This window comes from Ochotona princeps, chromosome 4 (genome assembly GCF_030435755.1).
Source record: "Ochotona princeps isolate mOchPri1 chromosome 4, mOchPri1.hap1, whole genome shotgun sequence".
Lineage (NCBI taxonomy): Eukaryota > Metazoa > Chordata > Mammalia > Lagomorpha > Ochotonidae > Ochotona > Ochotona princeps.
In genome coordinates this window covers 63,755,928-63,771,710 of record NC_080835.1, presented here as the reverse complement: position 1 = coordinate 63,771,710, position 15,783 = coordinate 63,755,928, and positions in this window count along the sequence as shown.

Below are 15,783 nucleotides of genomic sequence, written 5' to 3'. Positions count from 1 at the left end.
TAAATGTTAACAATGGAAATCCTAAAAAATACGTAAAACATAACAAAAATGGTAAAAAAAAAGACAATAAATAAAATAAAAAATAAAGGAAATCCTATTTTATTGAAAGAAACAACAGTAAAAGTAAAAATTACAAAGCTTTTTTTACCTTTCAAAAATTTTTAGATCTATAATTTACTGGTTCCATTTCTGTATTTGACTATGCCTTTCAAATACAAATAATTCTTTTTTTTTAAAAAAAAAAGTCTGGAATAAATATGACAAAAATATAGAGATCTTGAGATTAAGTAGAATTTAAGTTTCAATCCTCACATTGCAAACACCAAGATCCCATATGGGTGCCGGTTCATGTCTTGGAGCTCCACTTCCCATCCAGCTCCCTGCCTGTGGCATGGAAAAGCAATAGAGGATGGCCCAAAGCCTTAGAACCCTGCACCCATATGGGAGACCCAGAAGAAACTCCTGAATCCTGGCTTTGGATCAGTTCAGCTCTGACCATTGTGACTACTTGGGAAGTTAATTGGCAGACAGAAGATCTTTCTCTCTTTGTCTCTTCAATTTTCTCTGTAATTCTGTCTTTCCAATAAAAACAAATAAATGGAAACTTTACTCTTCAAAGTCACCAATTTTAAAAAAGATAAAAAAACAAAACCACAAAATAGGAAAATATTCACAATACAAATATCTGACAACTGACATACAGAATGTATTTTTCCTGATTTTTAAAAATAAGTTTCTAGAACTGCAGAGTCACAGGAGTGGGACTGGGAAGGGCCAATCTGGTCAGAGCTGTAGCACCCATCAGCCACCATTTGGCTGGACCTGGGAACAGACCAGGCTAGGCTGTGCTACCACACCTTCTAGCATGAGAAGGAGACAGAATGGATGTGGTTCAGCCAGGCTATGCCCCAGCACCAACTAGCAAGTGCTGGAACTGGGTACAAGTCATGTCAGGTTGGACTGCAGTACCCCTAGCACAAGACCTGAGGCTGGGAATAAGCCTGATGAGGAAACTGTGGGCACACCCCTGCTAGGATACAGCTCCTGCAGGTAAGCATGAGAACCAGAGCTGGGAGTGAGTCAGGCTTTACAAAGCAGCAGCACATGTCAGCATATATGTTTAGTAGATCTGAATGTAGGTCCAGCTGAGCAAAGCTGCAGGACCCATGAAATGCACAAGATTTAGAGGGAATGTGAGCTGGGACAGGTTATTGGGGGGTTGACCCTACTAGGCTGTGGACCCTGCTAGTATGCCTGAGGACTGGATTTGTGGCAAGCTGTCTAGGTTTGGCCACAGCACCCATTGGTTCACGTAACAGACGAGGCTGGGATGAAACCGACCAGGCAGCTGTATCTATCTGTATGTGCATTGTTGAGCAGATGACAGACCGAACATGACCATGCACTGACTGGTGCACACAAGAGTCAAGTCTGAGGTCCCCCAAACGAGGTTTTTCAGGGGACTTCCCAACTAGGTTGCTGGACTCAAACCCCAACCACAGGGAAAATCACAAGATATATGATCCAGGTAAGTCTGAGCAGTAGCAGGGGTGTCTGGATCTCCCAGCCAGATCACTGTGGCTGGAGGAACCCATGCTGGGCCAGGCTTCCTGCTGGGCATAATAGCTCTCCATTCACAGCTGCTAGGAGTGGGAAAGGGTCCTGGGCTTGTGGGTGGCAAGAGTGCCAACCGGCACCAGGCTTCGCCAAGCCATGCTGCGTGCGTGAAATCTAGGTCTCAGAGTGGGCCGAGCAGGGGATCCTGGGAAAATCCCCTAGTGGGCCATAGCTCCTACTGATGAGCATGTGGTCTAAGTCTAGGTATTGGGCAGTCTGAGCAGGATAGCTCCATCCATTAGCAAGTGTGTGAGTTGGTTTTGGAATGGAACAGACTGGGCAAGGCCAAGCAAACCATAGCCCACTGACAAGTACAGAAACCAGGCTGGAGCACAAGTCATGCCAGGCTAGGCTGCCACACCTACTGGTTTGTATAAGCCACAGAGGAGAGCAGACTGAGCAGGGCCAGGTTGCAGTACCCACCAGCAAGAGTTAGGACTGGGGGATGGCTGGGCCAGGCCAGGCTGCAGCATCTGAAGGTAAGCGCCAAGACAAGGGAGGGACTATGCCAAGCTAGGTCAGAGCAACCATTGGAACACACGAGATCTGTGGCTAGGATCAGTTCTTGTTAGGGAGCTAAGGGGACACGCTGGCTGGGTTGTGGGTCCCCACTGGTGAGCACAGGGGCCAGAGTGGGGGCTGCTGTCTGGTCTGGACATAGCTGTAGTCTCCCTCAACATGAGTGTGGACTGGGTTTGGGGTACACCAGACTGGGCTAGTCTCCAGCACCAACTGGTGCTCGGGAGAACCAGAGTGGGTATAGGATGGGCTGGGTTAGGTCTCTGCTACTGCTGAGCCAATGTTGAGCTGTAGCACCCAATAAAAAGAACTGGAATGAGTGAGGGCCAGTCGGGCAAGTCCCCAGTTCCTGCTAGGACAGGAGGTGGACTACGTAGGGTTGGCCCATGGACCCACCAGTGTGCATGAAATCTGGCACTGGGAGAGGTTCTGATGGAGTAGCTTGAGCAACTCCTCTGTCAGAACAGGGTCCCTGCAGGTGAGTACAAGAATCACGATAGAGAGCAGCCCAGAGCAGGCCAGGTTACGGCACCCACCAGCTTACCTAACACTGACCATAAAGCTGAAGGGGCTAGATTAGATTAGATTTCAGGACAAAAAAAAAATGTTAAAAATATAAAGACTGCTATTTGAAAATGAAAAACATTTCAGTTCATCAAGCACATTTGTTTTCTTAAAATATATCTTCCCAACAGAAGGTGGAAGGTGGGGCACATTGTGGCAAAATGGATTGAGTTACTGCTTGAGACACCTACATTCCATATTACAGGGTTGGTACCTACATTCTATATTACAGGGTTGGTTAAAGTCTTAGCTACTCTGCTTCCAACCAAGGTACCTGGGAATGCATCCTAGAAGACAGGAAATGATGGCTGAAGTGCCTGGATCCCTAGCACCACGTTGGAGACCTAAAGAGAATTCCAGGCTTCTAGTTTAAATCTGACCCAGTCATGGTCATTGCAGAAATTTGGGAAGTGAATCAGGAGACAGATGACTTTTCTTTCTCTCTCTGTCTCTCCTTCCCTCCCTTTTCCTCTCTCTCTCTCTCTCTCTCTGTCTCTCTCTCTCTCTCTCTCTCTTTGACTCCCTGCCTTCCAAGTAGATGAAAAATGAATAAACGTGGTTTTTTAAAACTGATCTTCAAAATGTTGTGCATAAAGTAGAAACGGGTAAGTTGAAGACTACCAGTTTTCAATTGTTTCACTGCCAAGACAGATCTGTAATTTTTTAAATAAACCGTTAATTTTCATTCAAGGTATAGAATGTTTACCTTGAAGAAATAAATTATCCATAGAAACGACTAACATATGATTGCTGACACAAACAAAACAAATTTCTTCCATATGTTTGTTTAAAACCTAATTTTTCTACAAAGAAAGTGCCAGGCCCATATGGCTTTAATGGTGAATTTTTCCAAATATTTCAGAATAAATAAAGCCAAGCTTACATAAACTCTTCCAGAAAATAGAAAAAGAGAATACTTTTGAACTCAGTCTGTAAGACCAGCAAAAACACTCATGTCATATCCCACAGATATTACAATAAAGAAAAAAATATAGAGATTGGTATCTCCTTTTAACTTGGATGCAAAAACCCTAACAAAGCATTAATAAACAACATTCCTGAAACATTAAAAAAATACATAATATACTATTACCAAAAAGAATTTGTTCCAGGTACAAAATGTTGCTTTAACCTTTTTAAAAGTATCTATCATTCACACCACTAACAAAATGACAATATGGGAGGAGGGAGAGAAATAATTTCTTTTTTCTCTCTTCTTTAATTTTTATTTTTGATAATGTTTACATAGTTGATCAGGGTGGGAAGGATCAGGAGTTCGTGGAAAGTAGGTTGAGACTATTTCTAATTATTTTTTCTTCTTCCTGTATCTGGAAAAAAGATGGACAAAGGGGAGAAGCTACATCAAGGGTCCCAAATGCCCCAGTACCCAGGGGTGGGGAACGGCCACCTGATGTCAACCCAGCATCCCCAATGTGGAGCATGTTTTGAGGATTGTGCTTAACTTGTTTTGATAGTTCTGAAATTCTGTTGATCTTGACGATCCAAAGATGAAGAAATCCTTCAAATGCCTATCGGCTGGTATAGTTGACCTTGAAGTCTCCATTCGCTCAGATATTTGCTATTATTGCTTGGTTGGGATAGTTGTCCAGTTTGTTCTGCCCTCCTTCCTCTGCTATGGTACCAGATACCAGATATGGCATCCCACTGCAAGACCCAATGGGATGCCATATCCTCTGTGTGCATCTAGGCCTGCCTTCCACTACTCTCTATGTCTTTTCCACTGAGGAAGGTCAATTCTGACACATGCACCCTACAGTCCGACCACTAATCCTGGATGTGGGCCCTCATGTCCCCACATACCCCACTAGTGTCATCCCCCGACCCCTTGGAATCCTACAGACCAAACCCCCACCAGTGCATCACCTGGCAGCCAGTGGGCTTCACCCAACACCATCAGTGGGCTCTGCTGCCCCACTCGGGTCCATATGGCCATAACAAATGAAAAGCCATACTATGCACTTGAATCTAAATTCTGGATATTGGCAAAATGTCAATTTCCCCTAATGTGATATGTAAAAAAAAAAAAAAAAAGCAAAACCAATCTGCTGAAGTCTTTAGAAGTATTTGGTGGAAATCCTCAGTATGAATCCTACATTTTGACAGAAATGCAAGGAGCCTAATAATCAAGATCAAACTTAAGGAAGAATAAAGTTGAGGACTTCATTATTTGAGTTCAAGAATGACAAAAAGCTACCATAATTAGGACAGTGAGGTGTGATGAAAGGAACAAAGAATAGACCAATGTAACCAAGCAGTCCAGAAATACCCTCTACTGCAAAGGAGTAACTTCACTGACACTCAGAGGTCTTTTCACTAGGCGATGCTTCAGTAATCATACATCTATATAGGAAAAACAACAAATCCAACCTCATATCAAACCCCAAAATTAATTTAAGGTAGACCAGAAGGACTAATACGAAAGCTCCGTAAGACCTATATATGAAAGCTTTGTTCAAAAACAGAAATAACTTTACAAATTTGCCATAGAAACAGGTTTCTTAAACATGGCAGGAAAAAACACCACCGTTAAGAGACAAAATTGAAAAATGTGAAATCATTAACATTAAGAAATTTAATCATCCACACACATCAGAAGGAAATTAAACAGGCAAACACCAACTGGAAGACTATATCTACAATCGAGTAGATACATGTGATAAAGGATTGCAGCAATAACACATATAGAACCTTATAGAACAATAAGAACATTTTATAAATGGGAAGAACCCTCGAGCGGGCACTACTTAAGAAAGGTGAACATTCACTACATATAATGCAGAGTCCTACTGATCAGTAGATCCTCTTCCCCAAGAACATTTTGAGTGTATCTTTAAAATCTTCTGTAACAATATTTAAAGCAACCTTATTCCCAGTAGAAGTCAGAATTCTTAGCTCCTGGCAGTTGAGTAGCAGAAGGTAACAAAAGAGAGCTTCCTTGCAGGCTGAAAATTTCTGTATCTGGGATGGCAGTCACACAGTGTATGCTTTAGCTCAAACATGTGCGTAAGATTTGTTTACCTTACTCTCTCAAACACTTATTTTTGATTTTTATTTTCATTTTATTTGAAAGGCAGAGACATGGAGACAGAGATTTTGCAGCTGCTAATTAGCTCCTCAAGCGCTCACACAGCAGCCAGGGCTGAGCTAGATCAAAACCAGGAGGCAGGAACTCAATAGTGGTCTCCCGTGTCCATTAGCAGGAAGCTGGATTAGAAGGCGAGTGTGAGACTCATTCTGAAATAAAATATACGCTTCCCAAGCAGCATCTTAACTGCTGTGTCTAATATCCGCCTCTATTTATTTTTTAAGATTTATTTTTTTATTGGAAAGGCAGATATACAGAGAGGAGGAGAGAGAGATAGTAAGATCTTCCATACGTTGATTCGCTCTCCAAGTGGCCGCAACAGAAAGAGCTGAACCAATCCAAAGCCAGGAGCCAGGAACCTCTTCTGAGTCTCCCACACAGATGCAGGGTCCCAAGGTATTGGGCCATGCTCAACTGAACTCCCAGGCCACAAGCAGGGAGCTGGATGGGAAGTGGATCTGCTGGGATTAGAACCGGCACCCATATGGGATCCTGGTACATTTAAGGCAAGGCCTTTATCCCCTAGGCTATTGTGCCAGGCCTATCTGCCTCTATTTTAAGTATATAGACGAGCAAGGTACATATCATTTGGCATATTGTTTGCCCAGGCTCTGGGTAGTCTATTCTTTCATAGCAGGGCACTGGAATTTTAAACCTTTCTGATCCCATTTAGGGATAAAATATAGCCTTGGGGATAACAGTCTGGGTCTGAGAATGGATCATTCAACAAAAGCTAGATGGGCTACCTCTTATGAGCCAAACTCTAACCTACTAGGGGCATAAAAGTAGCAAACACGGCCTGGTACCGTAGCCTAGTGGCTACAGTTCTCACCTTGAATGCTCCAGGATCCCGTATGGGCACCAGTTCTAATCCCAGCAGCCCTGCTGCCCATCCAGTTCCCTGCTTGTGGCCTGGGAAAGCAGTCAAGAACAGCCAAAAGCCTTGGGACCTGCACCCACATGGCAGACCCAGAAAAGCACCTGGCTCCTGGCTTCAGATCATATATCTACATGACATCTGTTTTACAATGCTTCTGTTCTAGTATACCTATAGTTCAGAGAACAGGAAAATGGGGAGGCTGGAAAACAAAGACTGGCTAAAGAACTAACAGTAGACTGTAAAGGGCAGAATCAGAGACTTTGTAAAGAGCTGACCCACTTCTGCAGTATCAGGAAATAGGGTGTCAAATGCAGATAACGTCAGTAAGAAACTAATTCAGTAGCCACTGTTTAACCTAAATCTTTGCGCACATTTTTCATATCTTCTTCATCCTGTTTTCTCCTTTTGGGGTACTATCCTTCTTTCCATTTCCCATGCACCATCTGCAGTTCTGGATGGTAGAACGCACACACTTTCTTAAGATTACTTACGACGGTTTTTTAATTAGATTCTTCTCCCATTTGCTATCCTGTCTCCATACTCAAGTCTCAGCTGTTTTTTGGGAAATCATTCCCACCCTATCTGTACATCTACGTTGGGTTTCCCTCATCTGGGCTCTTATTTCAACATTTCTTTAATCAGCTTAAGCAAAAGAGCTTTTAATCATGATAGGGCTTAGGAACTTTCCCAGGATCCCTGTTCCACTAGCTATGCATAAGGCACCATCTGGTGGTGAGAAAGGGTGACGATGCAGTCCATCCTTCATGTTTTCCATGGCTGTAATGAAATACCTGAGGCTGGATACTTTACAAAGAAAAGAGGTTTACTGGGGAAGGCACCACAGCACACCAGAGTAAGCTACTGCCTAAATGTTGAGCTCCAGCTGTTGTGGGCATTTGAAGAGTGTGCCAGTAGATGAAAATCCTCTCTCTCTCCCTCTCCCCTTCTATCTCCCCACCACCACCACTCTACCTTCCAAATAAATGATAAATCTTTAAAAGAAAGAGAGACAGAGAAGAAAGAAAGAAAGAAAGAAAGAGATAGAGAGAGAGAGAGAGAGAGAGAGAAAGAAAGAAAGAAAGAAAGAAAGAAAGAAAGAAAGAGAGAGAGAGAGAGAAAGAAAGAAAGAAAGAAAGAAAGAAAGAAAGAAAGAAAGAAAGAAAGAAAGAGGCTTACTCAGAAAGATCGCTGTTTCGTTTCTGAGGTACTCTTGGCATCACACAGCCAGGAGCATGTATGAGGGGGAGAAAGCACATGGCAAGGAAAGGGACTGATGAGAATTACCAAATCCCTTCTGAGGGCAATGCCCCCAAATGACCTCACCAGTTACCACTAGAACCCACCTCTGGTTTGTTGTTGTTGTTTTGCTTTTTTTATGTACAGTCATACAGAGGATCAAGCTTCTAACACATGAGCCTTTGGGGAACAAACAACCTTGACATCACAGCAATGTGTTTTCCAGACTCTTGAGCATGCAGAAAGCTGTTAAGACAATGTCAGAAAAAAATCCACAATGACTTGCATGTTGATGCACCAACTGTCAAAGAATAATTTTTCCTGATTGTCTCCTGTTCTTTTCCCATTCCCATTTTCTTTCAGCCTCCTCCACATTTCCTCTCTTTCTTACAAAAAAAAAACAAAAAACAAAAACAAAAAACAAAACCTAGGAATTGAAGCTAAAGGACAGCCTGTCTAAAAGCCCCTTTCTTATCCATTTCGACCACTGACAACACAGATTTGGTTGGCATTTGCTTTGTCCGGGTTGCCCAAAGAGCATCCACATTTCCTTCTGGAATTTACAAAGGGAGATCTTGCCTTGGTGAGCAGCAATTCCCAGTGACCACATTCCATCACTGACTCCGAAGGAAGCAGGTCCTGGCCCCCTTCACTCAGAACGACCAGTGCTGAATCTGTGCTCAGGATCACATGCTCTCTGTGCGGCTCAGCCTGTTGAGCCGGTGACACAGTGGCAGCCAGAAAATCTCAGGCTTGAATGACATGTGCTCCTCTATTCTGTTTAGAGAAAATTCCCAGGGCTCCTGTTGCCCACTGCTTTGCAGCCCCCTTGACTTCTGCCCATTTCCTAGCCTGAATCATGTGACTCCCATCATGATGAGTTTTCCAATTGCTCTTCACTCTCCTCTGCCTGAGTTCTCCCAAGTCAGCATCTGTGGCCTTGTGTGCTTACAAGGTGATCAGACAACCAAACATTGGAGTAGTGTAATGGCATAAAAGGAAGCTAGTCATATTTCCACTCCATTATCAGGGAATAAGCCTGGGGATTAGAGAGGGACATTTAAATTCTCGCTTTAATCAGTCGGATGGCTCAAGTAGAACCACGTGCAAGAGGCCTTTGAAATGAAAACCAGAAAAAAAGAAAGGGATAACTGTGCACAGGAGGGTTAGACATTTCTGATGTCAATGAGCTGGTGAGGCCTGGAATGAAAATGAATCCTTTAATGGCCCACAGATTCGTGGTGCGTCAGGCAGAGAGCAGCTGCAGCGAGCAGCCATTCCCCCCTCCTGCTGCCCTCCTCTCCCACCCCTACAAACAGAGGCAAAGCGCAGGAGGTACGCAGGTATGCAGCTATGGGAATATTAGATAACAGAATTTATGAAACACAGCAAGAACTGAGGACAGAAACCTTCTGGGTAAAAGGGCAGCTTGTGGAAAAGACGCGAAAACATGGAGACACATCAAGACATCTGTCAGCTGATGGCTCACGCCATGAGCTCCCACCCTGCTCTGCTTAAATTGCAGGAGGAACAAGATGACAGCCGAATACCTGCCCTCACCTTGGACTACAATGACGGAAACACTCGCCTTGCCTGGCAGGAAGGAGAGGCTTACCAGTCAATGAAGGTCTAGCTTGTATTCGGGGAAAAGAACCCAATTCTGATCCAGGCTCTCCGTGGCTGCCGCCTGCCTCCGCTCTCTGTGGGTCACTACGGTCACTCAGAATCACCGGGCTGGAGAGATTATACAGCTGGCTCTTTTTATTATTATTATTATTATTTGCTTGGTGACTCCTTTCTTTAAAAGGCAGACACAATCTATGAGAGTTGACCGTGAAAATCAATAGGATACACCCACACATTCACTGGTCTTCAGTCCAGTGCTTTAACTGCTTCTGCTGCTTGAGGCTTGGGTATAAAATTGTTGTTGGGACTGAACTTACTGCTTGATTAGATATTTGGTGAAGTTTATGGAGTTGAGCTGTGGTGTAGCAGGCTAAACCTCTGCTGTAACACTGGCCCCCCAAATGGGCATTGACTCATTTCCCAGCTGTTCCATTTCCCATCCAGTTCCCTGCTTGTGGCCTGTGGAAGCAGTAGAGGCTGGGCCAACGCCTTGGGGCGCTGCACTACATGGGAAACCTGAAAGAAGCTCTAGATTCTTGGCTTTGGATCAGCTAAGCTCCAGCTGTTGCGACCATCTGGGGAGTGAACCAGCAGCCAGAGTCCAGCTCCAGCTGATTTCGGAGCTCGAGAAGGATGCGTGGGGACACAGACACTGTTACTTGGTGCCCTTTGCTAACAGCTCAAGAAGCTGTCCTTTTTATTTACTCAGACACATCACAGGCCTCTGCACAATCATTTGATTGTTCTATTTTTTCTTCATGACTAAGTGGGTGTGCACAGATGTTTGATTATTTTATTTTTTTACTTCATGGTCAACCAGGTGCTCTTAAAGATAATTCTGTAAGTTACTATGATCAGTTTCTTTAAAGCAAGCCGTTATTCAATCTTCAGAAGCAGCCATTAGGTGACAGCCAGAACTCCAAGGCTGAGACACAGATGGTTACCTACTAATCAGTAAAACATTCCTACTACATTTTATTTTCACAACTTATCTGTCACTTAGTGGGAGAAATACATCAGAAGAGAAAAAAAAAAGATCCAAGACAAAAAGTTTCAAACATTAAATCCCTCTACAACTGTAGGCTCTACAACCTCATAAACGATCAAACAATAATCCAAAGTATAACTCTATGATGTTAGTAAAATCGCCTTATATTTCCTCTAGTTAAAGAATTATGAAAGCAGCTAAAACAGCTACATTTTCTAAGCTCTAAAGAGTTGCAAGAACAGGTTAACCTTTAAGGTTACATTAACTATATTTGTTGTCATAGCAGTTTCAGCCCATACTCCCATCACTTACATTACTTTGTAAAATTCTTATCAAGCCATTTCCCAGAAGGCATGCTATATGTCTGGGCCAGATTTCAGGGCAATGGATAGGCACACAATAAGGTGTCCAGAAACAGCATGGATTTAATTGCACTTCTGTGCGCAGTTAAAAACCCATTCACCGGGCCCGGCGGCGTGGCCTAGCAGCTAAAGTCCTCGCCTTGAAAGCCCCGGGATCCCATATGGGCGCCGGTTCTAATCCCGGCAGCTCCACTTCCCATCCAGCTCCCTGCTTGTGGCCTGGGAAAGCAGTTGAGGTCGGCCCAATGCATTGGGACCCTGCACCTGCGTGGGAGACCAGGAAGAGGTTCCTGGTTTCCGGCATCGGATCGGCGCGCACCAGCCCATTGCGGCTCACTTAGGGAGTGAATCTTCGGACGGAAGATCTTCCTCTCTGTCTCTCCTCCTCTTTGTATATCTGGCTGTAATAAAATTAATAAATCTTTAAAAAAAAAACCATTCACCAAGACATTATCAATAACATTAACTCTCAAGCTCATGTTGGTTGCAATAGCCATCTCACAGGGGCAAACAATGCCTCAATAGATTACAGAATTCTTAGTGGGGTGGTTGAGTGTCCATGCAAAAAGGGAGTGAGAGAAATCTGCCGGGCCCTGCCAAACAGCTGGTAGCTCCACCAGACCCTGCCAAGCAAGGGAGCTGTTCTCTTCACACCTTCGTGTTATTCACACCTACTGCACCGACCCCAGCAAATCAGCAGATGGAAGATCTTTCTGTCTCTGTCTTTGCATCTGTCTTTCCAATTCAATATATATAATATGTATTATATATTACATATTATTTTATTTATATGTAAACTATTTTATATAACTATACTATTATATTTTTATACATATATTTATTTTAAAATATATATCATATATTTCATATGTGAATTTAATATAAATGAAAAAATTATATATACAGTAACAATCATTTTATTATACATATATATGTGTGTGTATATAAAAGGGAGAAAGGAAAAAATGAACCCAGAAATAAAGTTGTTTAGGGATTCCCTGGGTGAGGCATTGACACAATGATCAACTGTGTCTGGGTTTGTCATTATTAAAGAGAATAAACATTAAATTAGAGACAATTTGAGAAAGTCACAAAAGCATAGGTATAAAACCGAGTAACAGTATTTTTAAATTATAAAATCTTCCTTAACTTTTAAATATGCATGTAATTGTATTTCACAACTCAAATGCTAAGGTTTTTGGATTTTTGTGAAATTAACAGAAGAATCAATTTAAAAAATCAAAGTTCTTCCAGATTCTTTAGGAAAGATATTAAAATTGTATAATGCCCTTATAATTTTTTTTAAAATTATCTTATTCTCAATGTATCAATGATTTCTCAAACTAAATACTTGAAGTTTTATATATCTAATGTAAATTCTCTCTAAATTCAACATACTTACATTAAACTTATCATCCAGCAAACAAATTCTATTTCTCTTTTATCCACACTCTTTTTCTTTTTTTGTTTTAAAGATTTATTAATTTTATTACAGCCAGATATACAAAGAGGAGGAGAGACAGAGAGGAAGATCTTCCGTCCGAAGATTCACTCCCTAAGTGAGCCGCAATGGGCTGGTGCGCGCCGATCCGATGCCGGGAACCTGGAACCTCCTCCGGGTCTCCCACGCGGGTGCAGGGTCCCAATGCATTGGGCCGTCCTCGACTGCTTTCCCAGGCCACAAACAGGGAGCTGGATGGGAAGTGGAGCTGCCGGGATCAGAACCGGCGCCCATATGGGATCCCGGGGCTTTCAAGGCGAGGACTTTAGCTGCTAGGCCACACCGCTGGGCCCAGCACACTCTTTTTCTAAATATATTTTCCTTGCCTGATGAAACTTTGGCCATTTTCTCAGATCTTGACAAATGTCCTTGTCTAAGAAGTTTTGGTAAGTCTTTAGAAATAAAGTTTTAAAAGATAATACATCATGGACCGCTCACTATATGCCAGAGCCTGGTCACAAGTATTGGTCCCTTGCCTGCCCACCCTTCCTTTACTGCACTTCCCACATCACACTCATTGCATCAACATTTGCTTCTATAGCAATCTAGGAGCTTCCTGAAAGAGGGAATTGTGTCTTGCTCACCTTTGTATCGTCATGTCCACATCCCCTTAGCAGTGTCTGGCACATAAAATGTAATCAAATGTGTGTTGATGTATTGAGCTTTTGTTCAAAACATGGGAGGGGCATTTTCTGGTGTGATTCATCCAAGAATTTGAGCTCTTGCTATAACCCTTTTGAAGGCTTTATCATGAAGTCTACTAAATCAGATTACTGAGTCTTGTTTCAGAACTACCACATGCAAATGTAAGTAGCTAGTTTCTTCCTAATAAACTTTACCAGTATTTTTTACTGCTACTCACAAATGTGTGTCTGACAGGATATTTAAAATGTTTCTCTAAATCCAAGGCTCTAAAGGAGAATTCCCAATTAGGTATTCTACCTTTTGCCAAGGCTGATGCATTGTTCCTTTTTCTTTCTCTCTCTCTCTCTCACTCTCCCTTTCTTTCCCTCCTGTTCACTCTTGCTCACTCACTCCTTTCTCCCCTGCCATCCTTCTATTTTTCTAACAAATTTTCTGTAAATTGTTAGAACAGAATTGCATAACATATGCCACTGCACAGCAATGTTCGTAAGAATCAGTGGTTTTAAAGGGCTGGCACAATGGTACAGCAAGCTAACCCTCTGCCTGCAGTGCCAGCATCACATATGGGTGCCAATGTGTGCTTCAGGTGCTCCACTTCCAATCCAGATCCTTGCTTACGCCCTGGAAGGCAGCAGAAGCTGGCCCAGATCCTTGGGCCCCTGCATCCACACAGGAGATCTGGAAGAAACTCCCAGCTCCTGGCTTCAGATCGGCTTAGCTCTAACTGTTGCAGCCATCTGGAAAATGAACCAGCAGATAGAAGATCTTTCTCTCTGCTCTTCTCTCCATAAATCTTCCTTTCTAGTACATCTTTATAAGTAAACATTGCAGAAAAAGATTTTTGTTGTTAGGACTTATAATTTGGAACAAACTAAAAAGATTGTCATTTCAAACATTGATGTTTGGCATCCATTTGTAATTTGGCAAGGTTTAACTTTTTGGCTCAGGTGGACTCAAATCATAAGGAATTATCTTAAAAGCCATTTTACAAATGCTGCAGTTTGGGAATTTGGCTGGTAATAATAAATTGAGCTTTTGAATACCAAAAAAAAAAAAGAATCAGTGGTTTTCTATTTACAAAACCCATCACTCCCACTGTTGGCACAATTCATGCGTGGTTTAGAAAGTCAAGATTTTATCAATATACCCTTCCAAAATGTATATGGAAAAGTTATTATCTACTTGTTTCCAGATTGGCCTGTTCCCAATATTTGAACTCTTCAAGTCCAACCCTAACTATGAACAGATGCTTACAATTTTGTCATAGTTCAGTGTGTTTGCTTGTTACATATGGATAAAACAAAACAAAAACAAAAAAGCAGAAGCAGAAATTAGCACAATTATTACAAGAAAAAATAATGCTAGCATACAAAAACAAACCTCTGAAAACTAACGACTTATGCTGCAAGACTTTTTAAGTTTTCAACTGTGACAAGTACACATAACACAGAATGTGCCATCTTAAGCACTCCTGAGTATATATTTAGAAGCACTGGGTATATTCACAGTATTGTGCAACCAGTCTCCAGAACTCTTTTCATCTTACAACACTGAAACTTTATATGCACTAAACAACTCTCCTGCCGTCTCTCCCTCTTGTAGTCTCTGACAACCACCATTCTCTGTCTCTAAGAATCTGATTACTGGAAATATCTCATATAAGTGAAATCAGACAGTATTTATCTTTTCCAACTGTATAATTTCACTTGGCATAATATTCTATATTATCATCTACATTGAAGCATGCTTCAGAAACTCCTTTCCTTTTAAATATGATAATAATCCCATGATATATATACATATATATCACATTTCATTCATCCATTCATCTGTCAATGGACACAAGCCTATTTTCACATGGCTGTACAAGCTTGATCACTTACTGTGTGTCCATCACTGAAAGCCTTGCTTGCCTGCTCCCAGATCTCACTGATGTTCCTCGGACTGATCCAAATGAGGTATTGCTCACCTACAAGAGCAACTCTGTGCAGAACAAAGTCAAGTATAAAGGAACAGCGGTTGTCAACAAGAAACAGACTGGGCACAATTCCTGGACCATGGGACTTCCACACAAAAAGCTGAGCTAATTGCTCTAACCCAAGCCTGGAGCTAGTCAGAGGGAAAAGTGGCAGCATTTACACTGACAGTAGTTATGCCTTCACCTCCGCCATAAGTACGGATCTCTGTAACAGGAAAGACTACTAACTTCAGAAGGAAAACAAAAACATCCTGAAATACTGGACTTGTTGGAAGCCCTCTGGCTGCCCAAGAAAGTGGCTATCATACAGTGGAAGGGCCAGCTAAAAGGAAATAACCCTGAGGTGATTGGAAATCAGATGGTGAATCTAGCAGTCAGAGAAGCTGCCTTAAAACCAGTGGGGAATATTAAAGTTCTAACCCTCACTGTACTACCAGAGAGATCCACCAGACTTACCTACAGCACCAGTGATTGAAGGTAGGAGAATCTCACTGCAGAAATTGCTGTCAGGATGGAAAAATCCTTCAAGACAAGCTCTTTCCCAGAGCCCTAGGTTGGAAATCAATCAGGCAAGTTCCCAGGAGCACCCATTTGGGTGTCACCAAGATGACTGAGTGGCTGAGGCGAGTGTATTACATCCCTGAGCTAAGTCAGATAGTGAGTTCAATAATGGCTCACTATGAAGCACATCAACCAATAAATCAGCAAAAAAAAAACCAAAAAAACAAAAAAAAAAAACACCCCAGATTACATTGGAACCC